At 51.2% G+C, this 23,674-nt stretch overlaps 1 protein-coding gene across 2 annotated transcripts in view; it reads right to left on the reverse strand.

The window, feature by feature from the left end:
* Nucleotides 1-23,674, reverse strand: part of CPLX2 (complexin 2) — an 81,864-nt gene that overhangs the window by 38,030 nt on the left and 20,160 nt on the right. The gene's annotated exons all lie outside the window — the stretch shown is intronic.

Here is a 23,674-nt window from a genome sequence, read left to right on the forward strand (position 1 = left end):
CACATGACCTTGGGCACATCACCTGTCCATTCATTCCACAAATATCCTCTGGGCTCTCACTCTGTGCCAGGCAGTGTGCTGGGCCCTAAGGACCCTGCCCTTAGGAAGCTTTCAGTCTAGAATGGGCTACAGACAATACTTAAGCAAGCAAAAGACAAAATAGTTTCAGATGTCAGTAAATATGCCGAAGAAAATAACACAGGGGGAGGTGTTTGGAGGAGGAGACATGGGGAGGGGTTACTCTAGTGGGAGCAGCCCCACAGGTAGGTGGAGTTGGCATGGTGGTACAATCTGCCAAGGAGAGGGAGAGGCAGGTGCAAAGGCCCTGGGGCAGGAATGAGCTTGGTGGTTTGGAGCAGTAGTGAGAAGGCCTTTGTGGTTGGAGCTGGGAGAGCTTGGGGAGAGTTGGGGAAATGAGCTGGGAGAGGCTGGTGGGGGCCAAGTTACCCAGGGCCTTGAGGTTCTCAGAGCAGACTCTGGATCTCAGTGTGAGAACAGTAGATCTCTATAAGCAGCCAAAGAGCAAGTTCAGTTGTCTTTTAAGGAGACTTCTCCAGCTGCTGTATGGAGGACCGATTAGGGGAGAGGGCTGAAAGCAGGGCATGGGCTAGAAGGCTGTAGCATCTCCCCAGTGAGAGGTGCTGGTGTGGATCAGACAATAGAGACATCAAGAAGTGTTCAGTCTCGGGACGCCTGGGTGGCTCAGTTGGTTAAGCAGCTGCCTTCAGCTCAGGTCATCATCCCAGCGTCATGGGATCGAGTCCCACATCGGGCTCCTTGCTCTGCAGGGAGCCTGCTTCTCCCTCTGACTCTGCCTGCCACTCTGTCTGCCTGTGCTCGCTCTCGCTCGCTGTCTCTCTGACAAATAAATAAATAAAATCTTTAAAAAAAAAAAAAAAAAGAAGTGTTCAGTCTCTTAACATCTTGGAGCTTAAACTCTGTGTTCTGGAAAAGGGGTCCTCTGTGTGCTCTCACACCGGATGGTTGTGAGGATCAAGTGGGAAAACCTACAGGAGAGCGGGCTGTTGGCTGTGGAACTGCAGATGTACCCTGCCAGGGGCATTGGGTATGCAGACATACCCTAGAGTTGCCATTTGGCTCTGCCTGGGGCATCCCTAAGAGCTGATCCTCGTCAGGGGATGCTCTCGGCAGAGTAGGGGCTGGAAGCCCACCGACACAAGTCTCCAGGGTTCTGTTTCTTCCCTCCCTCCTAGGGGCTTCTGATTGAAACATGCTTTCCTAAAGTACAGTCCAGCCCCCCAAAAGAGGCTCATCTTTCCAGCCCCTGCAGGGGCAAACAACCATTCAGTCCTCTTTAAATGTCCTACCTAATCTGCTCACTTCTTCCCTCTGCAAAGGCACTTTTCTACTCTCTCCCTCCTTTTTCATTCTTTCCTGTTCTTTCAGCTCTGCAGGGGTGTGGGGGGGGGGGGTTGTTCTCTTGCTCTGGGGATGACAAGTTCATTCCGCCTCAGGGCCTTTGCATTTGCTATGCCTGGGCTGTTCTTTTTCTTTCCCTGGCTGGTGGCTTCGTGAGAAACCTGCAAACTGCTCCCTAGACAGCTTTATAACCCCACACCTCCTTTTAAGAAGACTCCTTAACCTTGTCTTGTAGACGTGGAAACCAAGGTCAAGAGAATGGGGAGTGCGCCTGAGGTCAGGAGGCTGGTGAGAGTCGTTTCAAGGCGGAGGGCACACAGGTCCACCACCCTCAAATCTGCCACACAGGGACAGCCTCAGAGTAAAACCAACACAGTAGAACAGGGACTCCTGTGCAGGAAATGGTGAGTCTGAGTATGTGCATGTGTTCGACATTAGGTAATAAGCACACGTGTGTGTGTGTGTGTGTGTGTGTGTGTGTGTGTGTGTGTGTGTGAGAGAGAGAGAGAGAGAGAGAGAGAGAGAAAGTGAGAGAGAGGGAGAACAAGGTGTGTGCTCCGAGGGGCTTCTGTTTCACTGTTTCACTGTTTCCATCTCAGGGCTTTCTGGCCGCTTCTTTGAGCGCCCATGTGTGTTGCGGAAGGGCAGGCCCTCACAGTGATGCCTCTGAGCTGGGTGGGTTCCCCCAAGGCTCCCAGGGAGGCAGAGGTGGGCAGCGGTGGTGTTGGGGAGAGCCCTGGAGAAGGGTGTGAGCCAGGGCCAGCTCATAGTCTGACCGACTGACCCTGCCTTGCTGACTAAGGCTGCCCGCTGGACACTGGGTAGCTAATGATGTCTTCCCGGCTGGCTGACCCTCCCCATCCTTGGCCGGCTGACCCCTTGAGGCTGGGTGACTCATCTCTCTCCCTGTTCTCTGGAGAGCCTGCCTAAATGCTCGCTCAGCCTGGGGGCTATTAGCTGGAGAGAACCAAGACTCCTGATTTCCTATATGCAGTGGGAAGGATCTCCCGGCTTCAGACTCCCTGCCTCCTCGGAGCCTCTGACCTTCCTCTTGGGGGGCCTCTGGTCTTACTTTCTCTGTCCTTCCATGAAATGGTTGTCCTAGGGCCAATGAGCAGTGTGATTTTAAGGAGGACAGGGCTTATTAAGGAGGGCACTGCATGGAGCACTGGGTGTGGCGCATAAACAATGAATCTTGGAACACTGAAGATGAGATGAGATGAGATAGAAGGATGGGGCTAGCAGGTGCTTAGACTCTGGAAAGGCAACTTCAGCACCCGGAGATGCAAGCCTGGGGCCGGCACAGAGCCATCTTGCAGTTGCAGGAGAGAAGCAGGGCCCCTGAGGCCAGGCAGGGCCAGAGGGTGAGGGCTTGGGAGGGAGGGGAACACTGACTACAGTGCCTACAATGCCATCCTTCTCCAGGCATTGAGAGTCTGAAGAGATGTCTGTTGCGGGGGGATACAGGGTGGCTCTCAGTGAACTGGGGGAGGAAGCACAGTCAGGTCCTGGGGGCTGTCTGTTGCCGTGGCCTAGAGCGGGGAACATGGAGGAAGAACGTGGAGTTTGGAGTCGGACTCGACTCTGATCTCTGTGACCTTGAGCAGGTCGTGCCCCTTCTCTGAGCTTCCTTTCCTGTAGGTAAGATAGTACGCACTTCTGGGCTGTGTTGTTGGGAGCAGTGATTCATCCCACAGCAACGGCTACATGAAGTGTCTGGCACATAGTGGGTGTTCAGAAAGCGTCAACATGGGGCGTGGTTCAGGACGTGATGACGAAGGGCGCTAAGAGACTGCACTTCTGCAAGGAAATGTGGCCTCATGGCCCCATCCAGCAAGGCCAGCTCCAGCCCAACCCCCCGCTTGGGCAGCCTGCTCTGCCACTTTTGCTCCGGGCTCTCAAAGTGCCCCTGTGCCCTCTCTCACAGAGCTGTCTGCTAGACAGTCATCTATCCCTACCTCTGTCTGCTCCATAATTCTCAAGAGTTCCTGGAGGGGAGGGACCCAGGAAGGAATGATCGGGGCTGATGGAATGCTATCAGTCAGTCTGTCTGCTGCACGGATCAGTGAGCAGTGGAAGGTCAAGGTCAAGGGGAACTAATACTTAACTCTTACTAGATGTTCTACATACTCTATCCCAGGTCTCACTAAATAAAATCTGGCAAGGTAGGCATCATAGCCCTGTTTTGCTGATGAGAAAACTGAGGCTCAGAGAGAAGAGGGACTGGTTCGTGCTCACTCACAGCTGGGCAGAAGTGCCACCTAGTCTGTATTTCTAGTCACTGTCCCATTCTGGTCTGAGGCAAAGAAGGGAGACCACCGCCTTGGCCCCCAGGCCTGAACCCCAAGGAGCTCCCACATGTCTGAGAGATACTTCAGAGGACATCTTTACATAGAAGTACCCTTGAGTCCCTATGGGGCAGGACCTTGATTCTCTGGAACCTGCAGTGTGGAGGTGGCTTGGGGAGCCCTAGAATCTAAGGATCAGAAATGGGATTTCGGTCAGCAGCAGGAGCCTGGGCCTGCAGAGCCCAGAACACGGAGCAGGACCACCGCAGCTCTCTGTTGAGATCCTCCCCTCCAACAGGTTAGCTTGTGTTTTCCCACTGCATCAGGAGTGTGCAGATGCCATGTGTGTAACTGCTTCCAGGGTGGGGGGCTCTGTGCGTCGCCGTGTGTGTACCCTCTGAGGCACGTGTATAAGCCTACGTGTGCACCTGCTGGGGCTTTCACATAGTGCGCACCTGTGCCACCGTGAGTCCTGGCTACACATCTCAATGTTTGTATCCGTGCACAAGTTTGCAGCTTGGGGGGTGGTGGTGTGCAGCTGTGTGGGGGTGGGGGGTTGGGGTGTAAGGTGAGAAGCTGCCAGAGGGGACATATGGGGACAGGGGGCTCCAGCAGCCACTGAGCCTCACCGTCCCCCTCGAGATCTCTGCTTCCAGAATCATTCATGTAAGGAAATTCAATGCTTTCCTCGTCTCTACCTTAAAAACATTTCTGGCACAGACTTCGTCGTTAGAGAGTTCTCAACTCGGATCCTAGCTTTGCCATCTGCTGTGCGGGAGGCTGGTGAGTTACCCACTTTCCCAGGGTTCCTCTGTCAGGCTATTGTAATGACCGGAGATGACACCTGTGCCCCCTGCGCACGGGAGGTCCTCTGAGCTGAACGTGCTACAGACTTGTCAAGCCATGGCTGCAGGCAGGGAATAGCTCCTTGACATCATTGCAAGACTGTCTCGTTCCTTCCTGGCCATGTGTATCCTCTTCTCTGGCACCAGCTAATGCCGAAGAGGCGAGATCCTCTCAGACCTGCTGCGTGACTCAGAGTAACTGCCCACCTTGGCATCGGGACAGGGTGGCTTGTGTGGGCTTTCTAGACTTTGCCTTGAGATGAATTGTGCTGATTTTTCACCCTCTGCAGAAGGCTAGACATTAAGCTCTTAAACTAAAAAGGGAGGCATCTCCTATTTTAAAATGAATGGAAGGCACAGAATTTCTTGAAGGGGTGGGCTTTCTGAAGGAAGGTATGGGTTTGTTTTGCACATCTTATGGTCTTCCTGGGCAGGGTCCACCTGGTGGTGAAGTTGGACATTGCAACCCAGCTCTATTTTGTTGAACACCCCGGAAAAGATTCAGATTAAAAAAAAATGCCCCAGTGCTTCCTGCCACTCAAGAGTGGCACTGGGTTTGTCCCCATGTGGACTCACTTCATCTGGTTGGACGGCAGCCCCATGTTACAGACTAGGCGTCCAGCCCGCTCAGGGCCACTCGCGACGGAGACGGATTTGAATCTTGTCCTTCTAACCACAGGTCACCTCCACCAAGACCGCTGTTTTCCCACCCTTTAAAGAAATGGTATCTAAGAAGGTTGGAAGGTAGCTGTGCTGGCTGGCATAGGGGTGCTGGGCCTGGAGACCCCTGATTGTGGTCCCTCTCACCCCTGAGGGGGAACCTCGGGGCTTCACAGCACACGGCTGGAAAACCACACGGCCCCAGCCTCCGACTCCACAGGAGAGGCCCACCTCTGCGGCCTGGGGGTGGGAGTGGGTGGATGGCCCTGGAAGCCCTGGGGAAGCTGAAAGGACTGAGAAGAGGGGGATAAGAAAGGGGTGAGAAGTAGCTCACTCCTGCCTGGGAGAGGGAGAGTGCCCCCTCCCCAACAAAATTCCAGGACCTGGGATTCTGTGGGCTGCAGCCATTCCCTCCACTTTGGGAATATATCTCTGATTTCTAGATGAGCACGGCAAGAAAGTTACTTCTATTACCCAGAAGTATTTTTGAAGGGTACTGTGGTTTAAAAAATATGTTTAGGGCGCTTGGGTGACTTAGTTGGTTGAACGACTGCCTTGGGCTCAGGTCATATCCTGGAATCCCAGGATGGAGTCCCGGCATCAGGCTCCCTGCTCAGTGGGGAATCTGCTTCTCCCTCTGACCCTCTCCCCTCTCATGCTCTCTCTTGCTCTCTTTCTCAAATAAACAAATAAAATCTAAAAAAAAAAAAACAACCAACCAAAAAAACTACGCTTACAAATTGTTTGCCAACAACCTCATGATCACCAGCTGCAATTGTCTTGTCTGACCCGTCGTTTTCCCAACTTAGACTGTGGGCCCCGAGGGAGCAGGAACCTTGACTGTCATATTCAGTGCAGCGTTCCCCAGGCCTGGCTCAGAGGCAGACACAAGGTGGACGCTCAGTATACACTGGCAAGTGACTGACCAGAACAAAAGGGGACATCATTCCCATTTTACAGATCAGGAAACCAAGGCTCACTATTAAGCAGCTGGTAGACAGCCAAGCCACAATTCAGATCTAGCTTCTGGCTTTGTTATTAGCTGTGGAGCAGTAGCAATGAATTGGATGCATTTATTCACCCACCCCAATCCTGCCGAGTGGAGGTGGAGATGGTCTAGACTCTTGCCCAGTAAGCCTCAAATCCACTCTCCAGCCCATCCAGGCCCCATCAGTCTGTCTGCAGAATGGGGATACAAAGACAGGATCTCTCTGGGGCCTGGGGAGGATTAATCAGCAATTAGTGTGCAAAACACTTTCCAGACAAATGTTAAGTATTATTAGTATTTAAATTTAGTTTCATCTTCCCCTGCATCCCAACAAAAGGGAACAGATGGCCCTGGCTCCAGGTGGAGAAGGGGAGGGCGGGGCACTCGGCGCCAGCAGGAAGTTTTCAGCACTCTGGCTTCCAATTAGCCCCTGCCTGATGCGGGAGCCCAGGGCCAGGCGCTGTGGGACTATGGAGAGAAGTCTTTCTCCTAAAAGCCAAGTGAAGGTCAGGGGAAAGCACAGCTTGGGGGCTGAATACCCCTTCCGGGCTGTGTGACCTTGAGCAGGGCATGGCTCCTCTCAAAGTCTTAGCTCAAGGAGATCTGCCCTGCAGGTTGGAGTGGGGAGGACACAAGACCCAATGGACAAAGCACTGGGCCCGGTGTCTTGGCCATGGTCAGTGCTCAGTGAACATGACTCCTAACCCCTGAGTCCTTTAAGACACCCAATATTGGGTCTGGTTTCCTCTGGAGAGGCCGTCTGAGAACTGAAAACACGCTGGGAGGTGGAATCTGGCAGATTTGAACACAGCCCTGGCTCCACCACTGGCATGAGCTCCTTCACTTTTCATGTTTCTTATCTGCAAAATGGGCATGACAGTAGTGGCATCCACTCTGCCCGCCTTGTGGGGTGGAGATCAGCTTTGGAAACTGTAGAGGGCGGTACACACTGGAATGACTGCTTCTGTTTCCTTCCTTTTGCTGCCCCACAGTGTCTTTTGGGCTGTGGACGGGGTGGGGCGTGGGGTAGCATGGAGATGGTAGGAGGCTGAGACAAAATCCACGTGTAACCCAGTCTGGCCTTCTCCCCATTCTGGGCTCCATCCATGTCTCTCCTCCTGCCCCCATTCAGTTAGGGGACCAGAACCCAGAACACAAACATTCACAAGTGGGCTCTGGATTCTAAGGAACAAGGAGTTAGCCTGAGCTGGCAAGAGGAGTGCAGCCAATAAGGCTCTACCACTCAAACTTACCGTGGGGCTGGGAAAAGGCCTCAGATGCCAGAAAGACCGGGGGGAGCAGAGGGACCAATGGGACAGGAGGGTGACCTGCAGAGAATGGGCTTTGGAGTCAGGCTGACCTGGGCTCAGATCTGGAACCTGACCCTTTTCATCTATGGGATCCTGGGCACAGGGCTTTGCCTCTCTAAGCCTCAGTTTTCTCATCTGTAAAATGGGAATGATAATACCCTTCTAGAAGGGCCATAGCCAGGATCAAATTAGATGAGAGAAAATTTTGAACCCAAAGCTGTAATGCGCCTGGGCCTCCAGGGATGACTTTGAACTTTCTCAAAGGAGAATAAAAAGTGAAATGACTACCCATTTGGTGGATCATCTATATCTTGTTCTATTGTTTGGGGAACCACTGTCACTAGGCCGGGGGTGGGAATCAGGGCCCTCCTCTAGTTTAGGGAGGCCACGTGACCTAAACCAAACCAATCAGAGTGAAACCTAAGACCTCTGGGGTGCTCCCAGAAGAGAGATCCTGCCTTTCCAGGTGTCTGGGAGCAGTTGGACAAACAACCGGTGTTAATGGAAACATCTTGCCACCCTGTGGGCAGAGCTGGCCTGAGAATGGGACGACCCAGAGGAGGGCGGGTAAGGCTGAGAGAGAGGGAGAGAGAACTAGCTTTCTGACGGTGTTATAAAGAACGGGCCCCAGTTGCGCATGCGCTGTCGGCGGCCTAAACAACTACATTACCTTTTTCTTTTTACCTAAACTCAGTTTGAGCTTTTAAAAACCAAAACCCACTGGCAACTTTTCTCTCTCTCTCTCTCTCTCTCTTTTTTTTTTTTTACTGACTCACCTTCAATAAATAATTTGATCTTAACACAACCTCTGATTTTGACAATGGGGATATCACAGACTTGAGCATCTGGGAATAAGCTGAAGATGTTTATTTAGATTTAATCTGCTAATATTTTGTGAAAATTTCTGTGTTGTCATGAGGCGTATGGGTCTTGTGATGCCTTGTTTTGTTTTGGGATCAAGCTAATGCTGGCTGTGTAAAATGACTTGGGAAGGTCCGTTCCTGTTTTTGGAAAGCTTTTGTGCAGAGTTTGTATTATTTCTTCCTTAAATGCTTGGTGGCATTCGCTAGGGAAGCACGACACAGATTTGTGATGCCATAAATTACCTTTAAAAACCGAAGATCTGTTTTGTTCACGATTTCTGTCTTATGTGTTGACTGGACTATTTCCCAACATTTTGTGACCTGAATTCTAGTTTTGAGCTGCTCCAGCCTCTGATAACTACCATCCTATCTAAATTAATGTATCATGGTTTTGTGGTTCTTACTTTAAAAAAAAAATCAAGTTGTTTGCAATATTTTAAAAATTAGATGTAATACAGTTAATATTTATCTAATCTTCAAGCTGATGTGCCCTGTTTAATTTTCAGCTTCATCTCTCAAATCCCACCTCAATCCCACCTTCCAGGCTCATCCTTACTTCTGCTCTACTCAGAGCCCTCTTCCCTGGCCCTGCCCTGGCTTACTCCACTGGGATACCACTTCTACTAAACTTCCCTGGCTTCCCAGGCTGGCCTAGTGACTTTCCTAACTCGTCCCACTCCCTGGGCTTCCCCCAACCCACGCTTGAGTCATCCTATAGTGAACTTGTCTGTGTTTGCCTCTGTCCCAGACTGTGGAGTTCTTGGGGACACATGCCGGATCTACTCCGTTCATCATTAGATCATTAGATCTGAGCACAGAGTCTGGCTCGTGGGCCCCTTGACAGACCCTCATTGAGTGAATGGACATCTATTGCTGTTAATGCCCACAGCCACAGCAACAATAAGCACCTGCGCATACACACACCTCAGAATGGTTTATGCGCATTTTCACGTGCTTCGTCTCATCTGAGCCTTCGCAACAATTCTGTGTAGTTGCTGTCACCACCTGATTATCTATTTGTGTGGACGCTGGGGCGTGGAAGAGCATAGTGACTTGCCAAGCTATACAAATGGCAGAGCTGACATGCAAAGGTGAGTCTTCCTGACTCCAAATCCAGCGACTCCCCTCCTGCCCAGTTACATGCCAGGATGCTATCTGAAAAACATTTTAGGATTAACCCCTCAGTGAATTCTGGTGCCTAAACTGTGTTCTAGGGAGGAGGGCTGGGCCATGATGGGGGCTAGAGCCAAGTGCCCCACTGAAGCCTGGGCTTCCAGGTTAGATGGGTTTACATCTTACCAGGAAAGGAGACAGGAGGCAGGGGATCTGGACCGGGCAGCGGAAGGCAACAGAAGGCAGATGATAGCCCTGCCCAAGGTCTGGGTGGGGTTTCCAAAACAGGAGCTGACTATGGCAGGGAGGAGTGGAGAGAGGCCCCTCCAGTCTGGGGACCAACTGACTTTGGATGTGGGTTAAGCTCTCCCTCTCCAGCCCTCCCATCCCCACCCCAAATCCTTGTTGCCAAACCTTTCCCAACCATACTGATTGAATGCATGTGTTAAACCAAGACCTCTAAGAACCCACCAGATGAGATCTGGGCTTTGGGCTCAAAGCTTTGCTATGTTGCTTTCCAATCCTTCCTCTTTCTGTTTGCCTGCCTAACTTTGACTCATTCTCAGGTCTCAGCTTAGATGTCCCCTCCTCCAGGAAGCCTTCCCTGATTCTACATCAGAAAGGGAGTCCTATCTTCCTCTCCATGCTTCTTTTTATCACAGACTTGAGTGCCCTAGAGGCTTACCGTGTTTTCATATTTCTTGACTCTGACTCTTTGAGAACAAGGACCATTTCATTCATCTCCACATCTCTAGCAGGCAATGCTGCTCATCTGTAAACTGGATGTGGCAATTTCTAATCACAGGCTGGATTGTGAAGATTCAGTCTTAAGTACGATTTCAAAAATCTCTAAAATGTTACAGCTGATGTGCAATGTAGTCTAGTCATTTTTTCTTAGCTAATGTTAAGGAGTGCCAAAGGTTTCCTGTGTGTGACCTCACTGGATCCTCTCAGTACATGTCCAAGTGGCGAGGAGTTCTGGACAGAGAAGCTTACCTGGAAAATGTGGAAGACTGAGGGGTCTAGCCATGTCCCCTTAATCCCCCCACACTCAGACTCAAACCTGCTGGGTCCACACTGGCTCCTTAGAGAGGGGAGGTTGGACCCTACTTTCTTTGAGCCTTTCGGCTGCCTAGGGTCCCCCAGCTTAGCTGACATTTCCAGAAGGACCATAACCCAACACTTAGGACCCCAGTAAATACACAGCCATGGGCAAATGAACAGCAAAAATGGCAGTTTCTGAGTCCATGTTTCTGATCACGCAGATCGGCAGCCAGGCCCTGCAGTAAGACCCAGACTCTGGAGGCCTACACACCTGTCTGAGCCTCAACTTTCTTTTCCAGAAACAGGGCCATCAGGACCCACCTTTCTGTATTGTGAGGACTGGTACCTGCACAGCAAAGTGCTGAAGAGCTCCCTCCTCCTCCCCACAGTCTTCTTGTTCCTCAGTGCACTGAGCACAGGGCCAGGCCCATGAAATACCAGAAGCTGTGGGTGGCTGGCTATTACACCCTACCCTCCCCAGCCCACAGACAGAGCCTGTGCCCAATTGCCATCTGTACCTCCTGTACTACTTTTGGGGCAAGGTGCCATTTTGGCCTCTAAGACACATTTGCTGTAGGAATGAGTAAATGCCAGACAGTGGAAAGAACAGGAGCACAGACAACAGATATGAAAGGCAGACTAAGTAGCATGTTATGGGAAGACCAGGGAAGACTGGATTTCTTTAGAACAAGGTATCAGGAAGTGGATAAGGTGCCTTATGATGAAGCCATGCCCCAGCTTGGAATTCTCTTTCACGTCAATGTCTGACATACTTACTTGTCTCTTAAATCTCAATTCAAATGTCACCTTCTCACTAGTCTTGGGAAGAAGCAGGTGCCCTTCAGGATGGTGCAGTTCATGCCTCTGTTGTGCACTTTTAACCTCATGTCAGAGTTTTTGGTTTATCTGACTGACCTCCCACCAGACTATGGGTTCCCTGAGGGCATGGACCACGTCTGGCCTCTCTTGAGATCTCCATGGCTCAACTAGCAGGCCCTGCTCATGCTCTTCCCTGCAGCAAAGTTTTGTTGAACTAAACAGGTCACTTGCCAGAGCAGGGATCTAGGTCTGCTTCAAATGCCCCCTTCACAGCCCAGAACAGATGCTCTTGTGCCTGGATAATTCCTCCTTCTCCACAGCCAATTCAAAGCCCTGGGGAGATGATGGGCCCAGTTGGCCTTCCTGGAAGGGTGGCAGGGAAGCTGTAGCTGCTGACCTTGGCAGTGAGCTGGTGTGGGGTGAGTGGGTAGACAGGGGCTCTGACAGCTAAGACGCACACTAGCTTCCAGTTCTCTCTGCCACTGCCTAGCCTTGGGGAAATCCCCTCCCCTCTCTGAGCTTTGACTTCTCTGTGACTCGAGGCTGGGGGAGAAAAGAGACTGTCCTCTAGAGATGGCTGGTGCTCCTCCTACTTCTAAAGTTCTATCCATTGATTTCCAGGATTTCTTAGAGACCGACAGACACACGTAAACTCTCCTGTGTACACACACCCACACACAGCTTACCAAGATACACATGCACACACACATGGATTCACATCAACATACGGACTTTCAGAGACACAGAAAAACACATGTGCCCACATGTCACACCTGCACAGGATATGGAGACACTCGGGCCACTGTGTACACACATCCCCACAGATACACAGGACTGGACTTCTCAGTACTTATGTAGATACACAGTCTCATGGATATCTGCAGGCATGTGAGCACAAGCACACACATTCCCTTTGGGGAGCGGAGCTGCCGCCTTGGTAGGGGGCATTTGAAGCAGACCTAGATCCCTGCTCTGGCAAGTGACCTGTCTCTCTGGCCTCTCTCCCAGGCTGGGGCTGGGCAGAGTAGCTGTTTGGCCTCTTGGCTGAGAGCTCAGCAGAGTGAAGCCCACCCTGGGTCTTGCAGGGGTGAGGATGGGGCTGGGAACACATCTTCCAGCTTCCTGCCCACAGATGCTGCTTTTTTAAAAATAGCTTCCTGCTGCTTCCAGGAAAGCTCTGGGGAATGAGGGCTCCAGAGATTGGGTTTTGCTTGTTCCTTGCCTGCCCGTGGAGCTGTGTGCACAGGTCCCCCCAAGGGGCCACGGGCGCCGCCCTGACTCCCTGGTTGGGCCATGTCACCTGTGGCTGGGGGATGGTCCCTAAGGTGGCTGGATGGTGGAAGTGGGCGGTGGGCAGGGGTTGCTTCATGGCTGAACCTTCCCCTCCTGCTGGCTCAGCGGCCCTGGGGGGGAGCCTCATATACCTCCTGGAGGCAACATGACCTACTTAGTGGTTTATACATGGGCTGTGCCACTCCCTGGCTTTGGAACCTGGGACAGGTTGCTTAATGTCTCTGAGCATCAGTGTTTTCAACTGAAGAATGGGGCTAATCACCTCTCTCTCTTGAGTTGTGAAAATTAAGCCACATAAGGTAGGCACATACATCTCTTTCCTGCTGGGCTGTGGGCCTCCTCCAGACCCCATGGCCCCCTGAGTAAGGAGGGCCCTGGTTCACATAGGCATTGCCATGCCTGCTCTGCCTTATTGTCCTTCTTTCTTGGCCTCCACTGCCCACATTGCCTCTCTTCTGTATTTCTGCATTCAGAACCCCAGAAAGCACAATACAGTATACAGGGTGTGTGTGTGTGTGTGTGTTGGAAGAGAGGTCATAGGCAGTGACATGGTACTAGCTTAGCAGCTCTCATGGTCGGGACAGCTCTGGGATGGGGGAGCTGGCAGCTGGTGGGATCCAGGGCTGATAAGCATCACTGGCTGAACCTTACATCTGTGAAGCCTGTTGCCTCGGGCCCTGGGCTAAGTCTCTGGGTGTTCTGGACAGTTCCCCTCAGGTTCTGGGCAGTTCCCCTCAGGTTGTTAAAGGTCTGAGCCTTGTCCCTGGTTCTGTGACTTACTGACTGTGTACCTTTGGGCACAAGATGTGGCCTCTCATTTCTTCAACTGTAGAGTTGGACCACTGTTTTTCCTGTCTCGGGGGGACAGGTGGTGGGAGATGCTTTGTCAGCCTGGGTAAGGCCTAAAGGCATCATCCCCGCCCAGATGAAAGTGGAGGTGCTGTGGTCTGTCTCTGAAAGCCCCAGCAGGGTTCAGAGGGCAGGTGGAGCTCCAGGCCCAGCTCATCCTCTTTGTCCTTCAGCAAACACTGACAGAGGGACTTGAGGGTCTGATCTGGCTCTGGCCAACCGTCCTGGCAATAGGGGACCTTCCTAGAAGGAGCTGATGCCACCTTCCAGAAGATGGGCTTCTGAGCATCATGGCAAGGGCCCATAGGGTGGGCAGATGGGTCTGGTCCAGTGTCCTCTCCGTTGTTTGTTTGCTGGCTGGCCTCAGGTCTCTCTGAGCTTCAGATCCCTGACAAGCTGGGGATGGGAATGCTCCCCATGTAGGGCTGTTGTAGAAATCAGACGAGAGAAGTCTTAAGGCCACTCATGAAGGACCGGCAAGATGCAAACATTCCACCTTCTGGATCTCAGTGTCTGCATCCACCTTTGCTGCCCTTCACCTGACCCGGCAAGGCAAAGTCAGTTCGCAAGATCATCTGTGGACTGAGGGCCCCTCCCGGGGCTGGGAGATGACGCAGGCCGAGAGGCCCTGTCAGGTGCGTGTGGGTGCATCTTGTCTTCGCGGCTGGTTTCTTTCCCTAGAACTCACTGTCTCCACCTGTCAGATGGGGGAGGCATCCCCATGGATATGAATCACAGTGTCTCTAGGAACAGAAGGTGCCTCACACCTCAGGGTTGGCTGGGCTTCTGTACTCAGGCATGGAAGTCTTGACATGTGCATGGGACAGAAATCGTCTGAGTGTGCAGAGGTGGGTGTGAATGTCCGAGGAGAGGCATTTAGAAAAGGTGGGAGCTCTGGGGTTATCTAGGTCACTGAAGCTTAGAGAGGGACAGGGCTTACCTAAGCAAGACAGTGACTTGTTCTCCCAGCAGGAGAACAACTGAGCCAGAATTACAACCTATAGTTCAAGTATCTCTTGGATGGAAGAGGCTGAAATCATTTGGCCCAATCTCCCACCCAAGAGTGCCTGCTTACACACCCACAGGGAAAAGGAGCTCACCACCTACTGTGGCAGGTTATTCATGTGTAATAGCTCTGGTTCTTGGATATTTCTTTTTCACACTGAATTGCAAATCTATCTCCAATTGCTCCAACCTCCTCCAACCCCTCAGATCAATATGCCTTGCTTCCCCAGGTAGCTAGTCATCAATACATCACGTGCCCCAGGTCATCCGTTGTCGGGAGCCCCAATTTTGCAGCTCCCTGTGCTAACACGATGGATCCCAGAGCCTCACCCTCTTGGTTGGTGAAGGGACCACCATACCTTCTCAGGACTCAGATCCAGACTTCCAAAGACTAAATCATGAAAACACCAGAGACTGCCTCATTGAGGGTGTTCAATAACTCTAATAACAATTAGGAATTTTTATTAGTGAAGGCAAAATTGACTCGGAGGTAGAAGGGGAATTTTAACTGCCTTTTCAATTTGTGATTTTCATGTGAGGCAGTTAATCTAAAAGCAAATAAAAGTGTCTGAGTGCCAGAAAAAAAGATGCAGTGAAATGTATTTTTTTTTTTTTTGAGCGTAAGTCTGACTCTACTAAATTATCAGAGAATTATACCTAAAATAGATTCTACTGACTGTGAACCCCTTGGGGCAGAGTCTGGGTCTTTCTATCACCCACAGCAGCCAGAGCTGGCTAGGACACACAGGAGGCGAATGAGTACAGAAATGAATTGGTTTAGTCAGTTGGGTTGTTATTTTGAATGTGCAAAAGGTCAAGTGCATTTCTGAGCTTATTCATCTCCTGGACCTTAGAGCTGTGTTGAGCCATCCTGTTTTTTTTTGTTGTTGTTGTTTGTTTTGTTTTTTTAAGATTTTATATATTTATTTGAGAGAGAGAGAGAAAGAGACGATGAAAGAAGAAACACAAGCAGGGGGAGTGGGAGAGGGAGAAGCAGACTCTCTGCAGGGGGGTTCGATCCCATGACCCTGGGATCATGACCTGAACCAAAGGCAGACACTTCAGGACTGAGCCACCCAGGTGCCCTGAGCAGTGTTGGGTTTAGGACCGTGACAGGGATGCCTAAAGCTGGAAGCAATGGCAGACGCTCTGGACTGCCCCAAGCTGCTGTGGAAAGAAGTTGAGAGGATAGCTGGTGGTTTTGCCTTCCAAGCATCCATTTCCCTTTCTTTTAACAAGAGCATCCAATTTCCTTTGGGAGAACTGCTCCTTCCCTGTCTCCTTTCAAGCGGTTTAGGTGGTACTGAACCCCCAGCCCAGGGCTCCAACAGGGGGCACGTGACCAGCGTTTTCACCAATCAGTGCAGTCCATTCCTCTGGCTACAGTGATTGGCTCAGGGATGGGTGGGTAACCCAAATGAGGCCAATGAGACTCGTTCTGGAACCTGTGCGGGAGCTGTGGGGAAGCCTCCTTTTGTGGCAGGTCGCTAAGCGTGTGGGATCTAAGTCTGGCGCCTCAGGGGTTACAGTGAGAAGAGAACTTGCCTGCACCTGAAGCCAGCATGGGAAAGCAAATCTAAGACATGGAGAGAAACTGAGATCTGCTCTCATCACTTGAGCTGTGGCGGAAACCTGTCATCCTTGAGCCACTCATCATGTATGCCACCAAATTGTCCCTTTTGCTACATGGGTCGAGTTTCTTTCACTTGCGACTGAAAGTATGTTAACTGGTAGCGGAGTACAAGAGGCAAAGTTCCTCTTCGGTTCTGAGAGCGCGCGAGAGAGCTAATAGGAAGCCCACCCTCTTCCAGGCTTCTCTGGGCACCTGGGTGGGGTTGCACACCTGTGCCTTCTCTCCTCACCCACGGAGAGTAGAGGGGCCGATAAGGCCCCCCCAAAACAAGGTGCCATCCCGGGAAGATTTCTAACGGTCTCTCATCCACACATCCAATCGGCCACCAAATTCAGTCCATTCACCCTCCTTAAAGTGCTATCGCAGGGGCCCGTCTTTCCATCTGTCCTACTATCAGAAAAGACCTTTTCTCACCAGGTTCAGCATAAAAGTCCTTCTTCTGTGAAGCTTCCTCATGCTTCTCTCCCCACTCAATCAGTCCCACCTGCCCCTGGAGCCCTGCAGCCCCCCTGCACATTTCTCCATCACAGTCTCCATCTTGCTCAGTGGTCCTAAGCTGTCTTAGTGTCCATTTCTACCCCAGGCGCTGGAAGCTGCTTGAGGGCAGAGCCAGACCCCAGTCATTCTGAGTTCCTAGTACCTGACTCAGGGAAGTGCCTCACGGACCTCCAATACATCATACATTGTCTAGGGAGTTGCCCACTTGCCATGGGGTTTTTGTTTTGCACTCATTCCTTTAAAACCACTTGGGGTGTGTGTGTGTGTGTGTGCACAGAGTCAGTTAGCTATTCAACCTCTACCTTGTGGCAAGTCCAGGAGGTCAACCTCTCTCACTGCTGGGAGCTGAGATTTCTACTCTACCTTCATAGGCTGCCTTGAAGAAATCAATGGGGTTTCCAGGAGGGGGATGGGAATTTTCAAGGTATCCTGGTCCCAGTGCCAACAGAAACAGATGTGGAAGCAGATGGTGATGACCAAGAGCACTTTCCTGCTGGAGGAAGGGAGCCTCATCCCACCCTTGGCTCTTGTCTTAGAATTACTGGACCAGAAGAGAACAGTCCCTGTAATTAATAACAGAGGGAGAACAGGGCAATATTTTCCTAATCCCCAGCCCAGGAGATGTCCCAAAACATAAGCCATCAAATCTCTTAGCCTGGCTCCTGTCAGCTTATAGGCTTTTTAACGAGGAAGGGGGTGAAGAGAGGGAGAGGATGCCATTGCCATGCTCTAGGCTGCGGGCTTGAACCCCATCCTCTCTTCTTGTGCTCCACGACCGCTCAAGGAACAAGGTGCTATCCCCATTTCCCAGGTGAGCGACTGGAGGCTCTGTGGGGTGAGGTCATTAGCCAAATTCACAGAGCTCATAAGAGGTGAGCAGAACCTCAAATCTGGTCTAAATGACAATGTTCCCTTCATTCTAGCCAGACCAGTACGGTGAAACAGTCAGTCTATGAGAACCTGCTGGAATCCTGATCCTCCACTTTCTGGCCCAGGGGATTATGTAAACCATGAAGGCTCTCTGATGCTCAGTTTCCTCATATGCTCTGAGGGAATGACAGTCCCAGCTGTCATGGCCCTCGTGTGAGAACAAAGTCGGAGAACACATCTACTGCATCTGGCTCATAGTTGGGTTGCAATGAAGGTACTGGCTGCGATGACTTTTTCCCTGCCCTGCTCTGGACTTTCCGATCCCTTGGAGGACTTATCACAGTGTCAAGTTTTAAGTTTGTTGAAACTGGAGAGGTCAGGTCTCACCCTTCAGATCCCACTGATCCTGTGACCCCAGGCAGGTCCATTCACCTTTCTGGGTCTCAGTTTTCTTCTCTGGAAATGAGATTGGGGGCAGGATCACTCTTCCCCAACCTGGAGTCTTCCAAAGATAGTAATGGGTGGGGAGATAGGGAGAGAGGGTGTTTTCCAGTAGCAAGATGGGCCTGGCTAACGGTGTTGTCATATTTTTTTAGCTTTGGGTTGGAGTGATATTACCTCATGGCTTACCTCTTGCTGATCAAAGCTCTGACTGGCAGTTAAGTGTCTTTGATTAATAAAAAATGGGGAAAATGAATTAATCATGACTTAAATGCAGTGTGTTTGGGAAACAGAATCTTTAAAAACTCAAATCCACTGGGACCAGGAGGGGGTAAAAAAAAGATGTCCTTGATGGAGAGAGGTTGGAGATCACCCCCCTGACTTTGCCTCCCCGCTGCCACATGGTCAATGTCCTTGGAGCCTTCCAGTTGTGAACAAAAGACCTGTGTGGCCAGGGGACTGTGGGTGTTGCCACTAGGGATGGGAAGCTTGGTCCCTTTAAGGCTCTTCTCCCTGCAACCAAGCCCCAGGCCTCTGCGGGGGAGGACATGCATTATTGAAAGCGCATTTCAATACCTATTCACTCTCCTCCTCCTCCTGTGGGTGGCAATCACAGTTTACATAATCTGTCTCTCTGTCCTCCCAGGCAGCTGCTCCCTTCTGGCTGAGTGGTTTGAGGAGGGGGAGGGTGGAGGGAAGGGAGAGACCTTAACTGTGTTCTGCCACCTCAGGTAGTGGCCAGGTTGCCTTGGAATGAAGGAATGAGATCAGACTTTGACCCTGCACAGTCCTGGGTTCAAGGGTCACTTCCATGATGTGTGACCTTGGGTATACAACTTGGCCCCCTCCTTGGTGATCATGATTCTCTCCCCTGGCCTCCATTACAGTCTCTGTGCTAATAGCTCCCAAACCTCTGTTTCCAGCCCAGACCTCTCTCCTGAACTCCAGGTCCACCTCTCCATGGCTTTGCTCTGTTTGTGTGTTCACAGGCAGCCTAGGCCTAGCGTGTCTCAAACTGATCTCATCAGTTTTCTCCCAGAGTGTCTGTCCATCCATCTGTCCATTATCTATCCATCCATCCATCCACTCATTCATTCATCCATCCATCTAGCGATCTAATCATCCATTCATTATCCATCCATTCAACCCAGTCATCCATCCATCCATCCATCCATCCATCCATCCATCCATCCATCCTTCCATCCATCATTTCCTAAGTGTCTAGCATTTTTCAACTTTGGAGGCACAGTAACACGCAAGCTGGCACCGTGTTTGCCCTCCCAATACTGAATGAGACAGACAGGTAAACAGAAGATGATAATAAAGGTGATGAGAATGATGATAAGGGAAGTGTAAGATGCTGCAGAAGCGCAAAAGGGGGTACCCGACCCAGCCTTGGTGGATCAGAGACTTTTTTCGGAAGAGGAATTGGAGATGTTTTTGGACCTAAAAGGTAAAAAAGAGAACCTTCTTCTCTGTGTTCCTTTTCTTCGTTACCCAAGGGGATTGACACCCAGTGGCAGTTCCTTTTTGTAACAGTGTAACAGTACTTCTCCGGGAGCACCTACCTCTTTCCTACTCATGGTTCTTATGTATTGGGTGGGAGGGTCACGTTATTACCACCTCCAGGGGTGGGCGCGTGACCCAGGCCTGGCTGTAGGGATGGATTAGGGATCTGTCTCCTAAAATTCAACCCCAGAACTTTGCTAGAACCGTTGGGGTTGGGGAATCCAATTTCCACTGGACTTGCTCAGCTTGGGGAAGGGTAGTTGCTGTGTTGCTTCCCTGAGGGGTAGATCCTGCCTGAGAGCAATGCCAATGTCATGGAGAGCAGAATCTGAGAGACACAGAGAGTCTTGAGGCTGTCTTTGGAACCCCTGGATCCAGGTGTGCATGATGCCAGCAACGTCAGGCTTTTCTTTTTATTTTAAGTCATTTTGTGTTAGGTTTCTGTCACTTGCAGTTGAAAGCACCCTCATTAACAGTAAAGAGTCTCATTAACCATAGGAAAGCATTTGCACATCCTTTGTCTTATTTGATTTTCACAACAGCCCTAGGAGTCTGTTTACAGATGGTGAAATGAAAGCTCAGAGAGTTGAGTCAGTGGGATGCAGCCCTGGTCTGTCAGACACCAAAGCCCATGTTTTATTAAGAATACTTTGGAGATTAAACAAGAAGGATGCTAGAGTAGGATTTAGCTTTGAGCGGAGCGGGCACCGAAGAACTGGTCTACAGGAGAGGACCTTCCTCCCCACGGTCAGCCCACGCACGTTCCATTACATGACTATGTTTCAAGGTCTGATTGAAAAGTCACCTCCTCCATGAAGCCCCCAGGAACGCCCCTCCTTGATGCCCTTCAGCCCTGTCGATGTCTGTTTTACAGCGTCAGTCACTTTCACCTCTCCATTTCACTTCTGTCAGTGCATGAGTCATCTCCCTTTCAGGGAGGTATGTGCTTTACTCATCTTTGATTAGACCCAAGCTCCTTGCCCCATGCCTGCCACCCAGTAGGGGTTCAATGCATTAAAAAAAATAATAAGTATTTGAAGTAAATTCATGTCCCTATAAGACGTACATTTAGGATGTGAATCAGAGTGACAGGGAGACAGAGGGAAGTTGAGATGAGACACAGAGACAGAGAGAGACACACAAAGAAAGGGAGAATGAGTCAGTGAGGAAGTGAAAGACAGAGGGACGGGGGAGGCCTGGGAAGGAGAGTCGGAGAGAGTGTTCTGGGTGTGAAGATCTGGGAGGGCCTGCCAGCCTTGACTGGGAGGCAGATGACCTTACTCCTGGTCTTTTGTAAGGGAACCATCTGGAAAGGACTTGGTTGGCCCAGATTCCGGGAGGGTTGGAGGGATAAACCCTACGGGATGGGTGGAGAGTCGCTGGTGAGTCAAGGATGAGTCCCTGTGACCCCTCGTCTTGCCACAGGAGGTGGGAGAGACAAGCCAGTTGTGGACCTGAAGGAGCTGACAGGGTTCCACAATGGGGTGGGGGGGAGGAGGGGACAAGCTAGCTGGGGGTCAGGGGCACCTAGAACCTTCTCATACCACCTCCTGGGACCTCCCCACCAGTGGTGGCCATGCTGTGACTCTTCCTTCCAGGAGCTGACTTTGGACCCCAAAGTCAGGGCTGAGTCCTTCTCTGGACCCAGCCCTGTAGGCAGCAGGCCTGTGAGTTTCTCCACTCTGTTTTGGGACTGGGTAGTCCTCCAGCTGCCCCTCTCTCCCTCGCAGCTCTGGCCTTCCCCATCCATGGTCCTGAGCCTCACCCAGAAGTGATCTGATCTGTTCTATCCATCTGCTTTCTTCTCATCCATCTCTCCCCCTTCATGGGGATCACCAAGAGGACAGGGACCTTGTGGGTCTTCTGGCACCTAGCAGGGTGGCTGGAAGGCTCACCAAAGGCTGTAGGGATTAGTGAATGGAAGAACGGGCAGGATGGCAGTGTGGGGGGTGTGTGTGCTGTGGGGGTGGGGCTGTTGCTTGGAGGTAGCCTTGACAAAGCACTTTACCAGGCAAGGCTCCCAAAATAAAGGCGTCTGGGCTCTGAGATGAGAGCCCTTGAGAAGAGAAAGGCCCTTCTGGGGCTAATTGCCTGGCCTGCTGCCAGCACGCAGGCAGCTTCGGGGAGGTCCCCGGGGAGGGGGCTCTTCCTGCCCCTGCCACACCTGCTCTCTGGCTGGGAGGAGACCATGGGGCAGGGGGAGGGGGTGCTGCTGTAGCTGCATGAGACAGAAGGCCACTCAGGGAGACGAGAGCCAAAGTACCGGGCTCGGGGCAGGATGTGGAGCTGCAGCCGTCCTGGAAGCAGCCAGGGAAGGAAGGAGCACGTGCCCACTGCACCAGGGGCGGCTTTGGGCCAGGCACCAGGCTGGCTCGTGGGTTTTTCTCCATAAGGCTCTGAGGAGGGGGCTGTTGAGGCAGATGAAGAGGCCGAGGGCCAGAGAGGTAAAGTGACTGTTACTGGGCCACAGAGTGAGTGGTGGCAAGGCCAGGCAACTCAGGTTGGCCCAATTCCTCCCTTCACATCATTGGGCATCCAACACGGTAATGGAATTGGGGGTCACTCGGCTTCTGATGGCTGCTCACCTCCGCTGAGGCTTTTGGTGAGATGCAGGGAAAGGGGAAAGAGGAGGGAGGAAGAGAGGAAAGGGAGGGGAAGTTTCCTCTTGTGTAAAGTAGATAGATGTCCTTATAACTATTCCTCTTTTTTTTTTTTTAAAGATTTTATTTATTTATTTGAGAGAGAGCTCGAGTAAGAACGTCAGAGGGAGGGACGCCTGGGTGGCTCAGTTGGTTAAGCAGCTGCCTTCGGCTCAGGTCATGATCCCAGCGTCCTGGGATCGAGTCCCACATCGGGCTCCTTGCTCCGCAGGGAGCCTGCTTCTCCCTCTGCCTCTGCCTTCCACTCTGTCTGCCTGTGCTCGCTCTCACTCTCTCTCTCTCTGACAAATAAATAAATAAATAAAATCTAGAAAAAAAAAAAAAAAAAAAAAAAGAACGTCAGAGGGAGAAGCAGACTCCCTGCAGAGCTGGGAACCCCATGTGGGACTTGATCCAGGGACTCTGGGATCATGACCTGAGCTGAAGGCAGTTGCTTAACCAACTGAGCCTCCCAGGCGCCCTATTTCTTCCTCCCTCCCTCCCTTTCTTTCTTTCTAAAGATTTATTTTACTTGAGAGAGAAAGAGAGAGTATGGGCAGGGCAGAGGGAGAGGGAGGGGAAGGAGAGAGAATCTCGAGCAGATTCTGCACTGAGTGTGGAGACTGACATGGGGTTCAATCCCTGAGATCATGACCTGAGCCCAAGTCAAGAGTCGGACACTTAACCAACTGAGCCACCCAGGCACCCCTCTACCTTTCTATCTGTTCCTCTCTCTTTTCTTCCTTCCCAGGACTAGGCTTCCTGCTCCTGCCCAAGATTGTTGAGGAAATGAACATAGCTCCATGCTAGGGCTCTACACTTCGGTCCAACTATGAGACCTTGGACAAGTCATTTCCCCCTCTCAGCCCGATCACCTCATCTTTGAGATGTTGATAACAATTGTGACCTCTCAAGGAGGCTATAAGAATTTAAAGAGAAAGTAGCTAAAGCTCAGTGCCTAAGTGAGCTGCCATCGGTGTTAGCCAGGGGTTCCAGAAAATCTGCTTCTATACTCCCCAGCACCTTATGTGGCTGCCTAAGATGACTTTCTAAAATGAAGCGTAGACCTTGTTCCTCAAATTCCAGGGACACGAACAAGCACTTTAGGAAAGAGGATGCCCAAATTTCCAGTAAACGTATGAAAACGTGGGCAACCTCACTAGGCATCAGGGAAATGCAGATTATAACTCTTACCACTATGTACTCACCAGAATGGCTAATGTGGAAAGGACAGAAAATGCCAAATATTGGTGAGGCCAAGGAAGTACTAGAACTTTCATACAGTACCAGAGAGAGTGTGAATCAGGACTCCCATTTTGGGGAAAAAAATTTGACAGTATCCCCTAAAGATGGACCTACATCCCCACTCCTGCAAGATGAGGGCCTGTGGCTCATTAATCCCTCTGTGCCCAGTGCTCAGCCTGGGGCCTGGCATGGAGACAAACTGAATGTTTGCGGAATGAATGAAGGGACAGACATTCTCACTTGGGGGTCTTATGTGCCTCTCTGGTGCTCCCCTCATTTAATCAGGCTGGACCTCCATCACTGTTTTGTGACAGTCTCTCAGAGATTTCTCTTCTCCAGGATAAATGTCTCCAGTTGTGATCCTATCTCCCCTGGGATGGGT

The sequence above is a fragment of the Mustela erminea genome, chromosome 3, assembly GCF_009829155.1.
Source record: "Mustela erminea isolate mMusErm1 chromosome 3, mMusErm1.Pri, whole genome shotgun sequence".
NCBI lineage: Eukaryota > Metazoa > Chordata > Mammalia > Carnivora > Mustelidae > Mustela > Mustela erminea.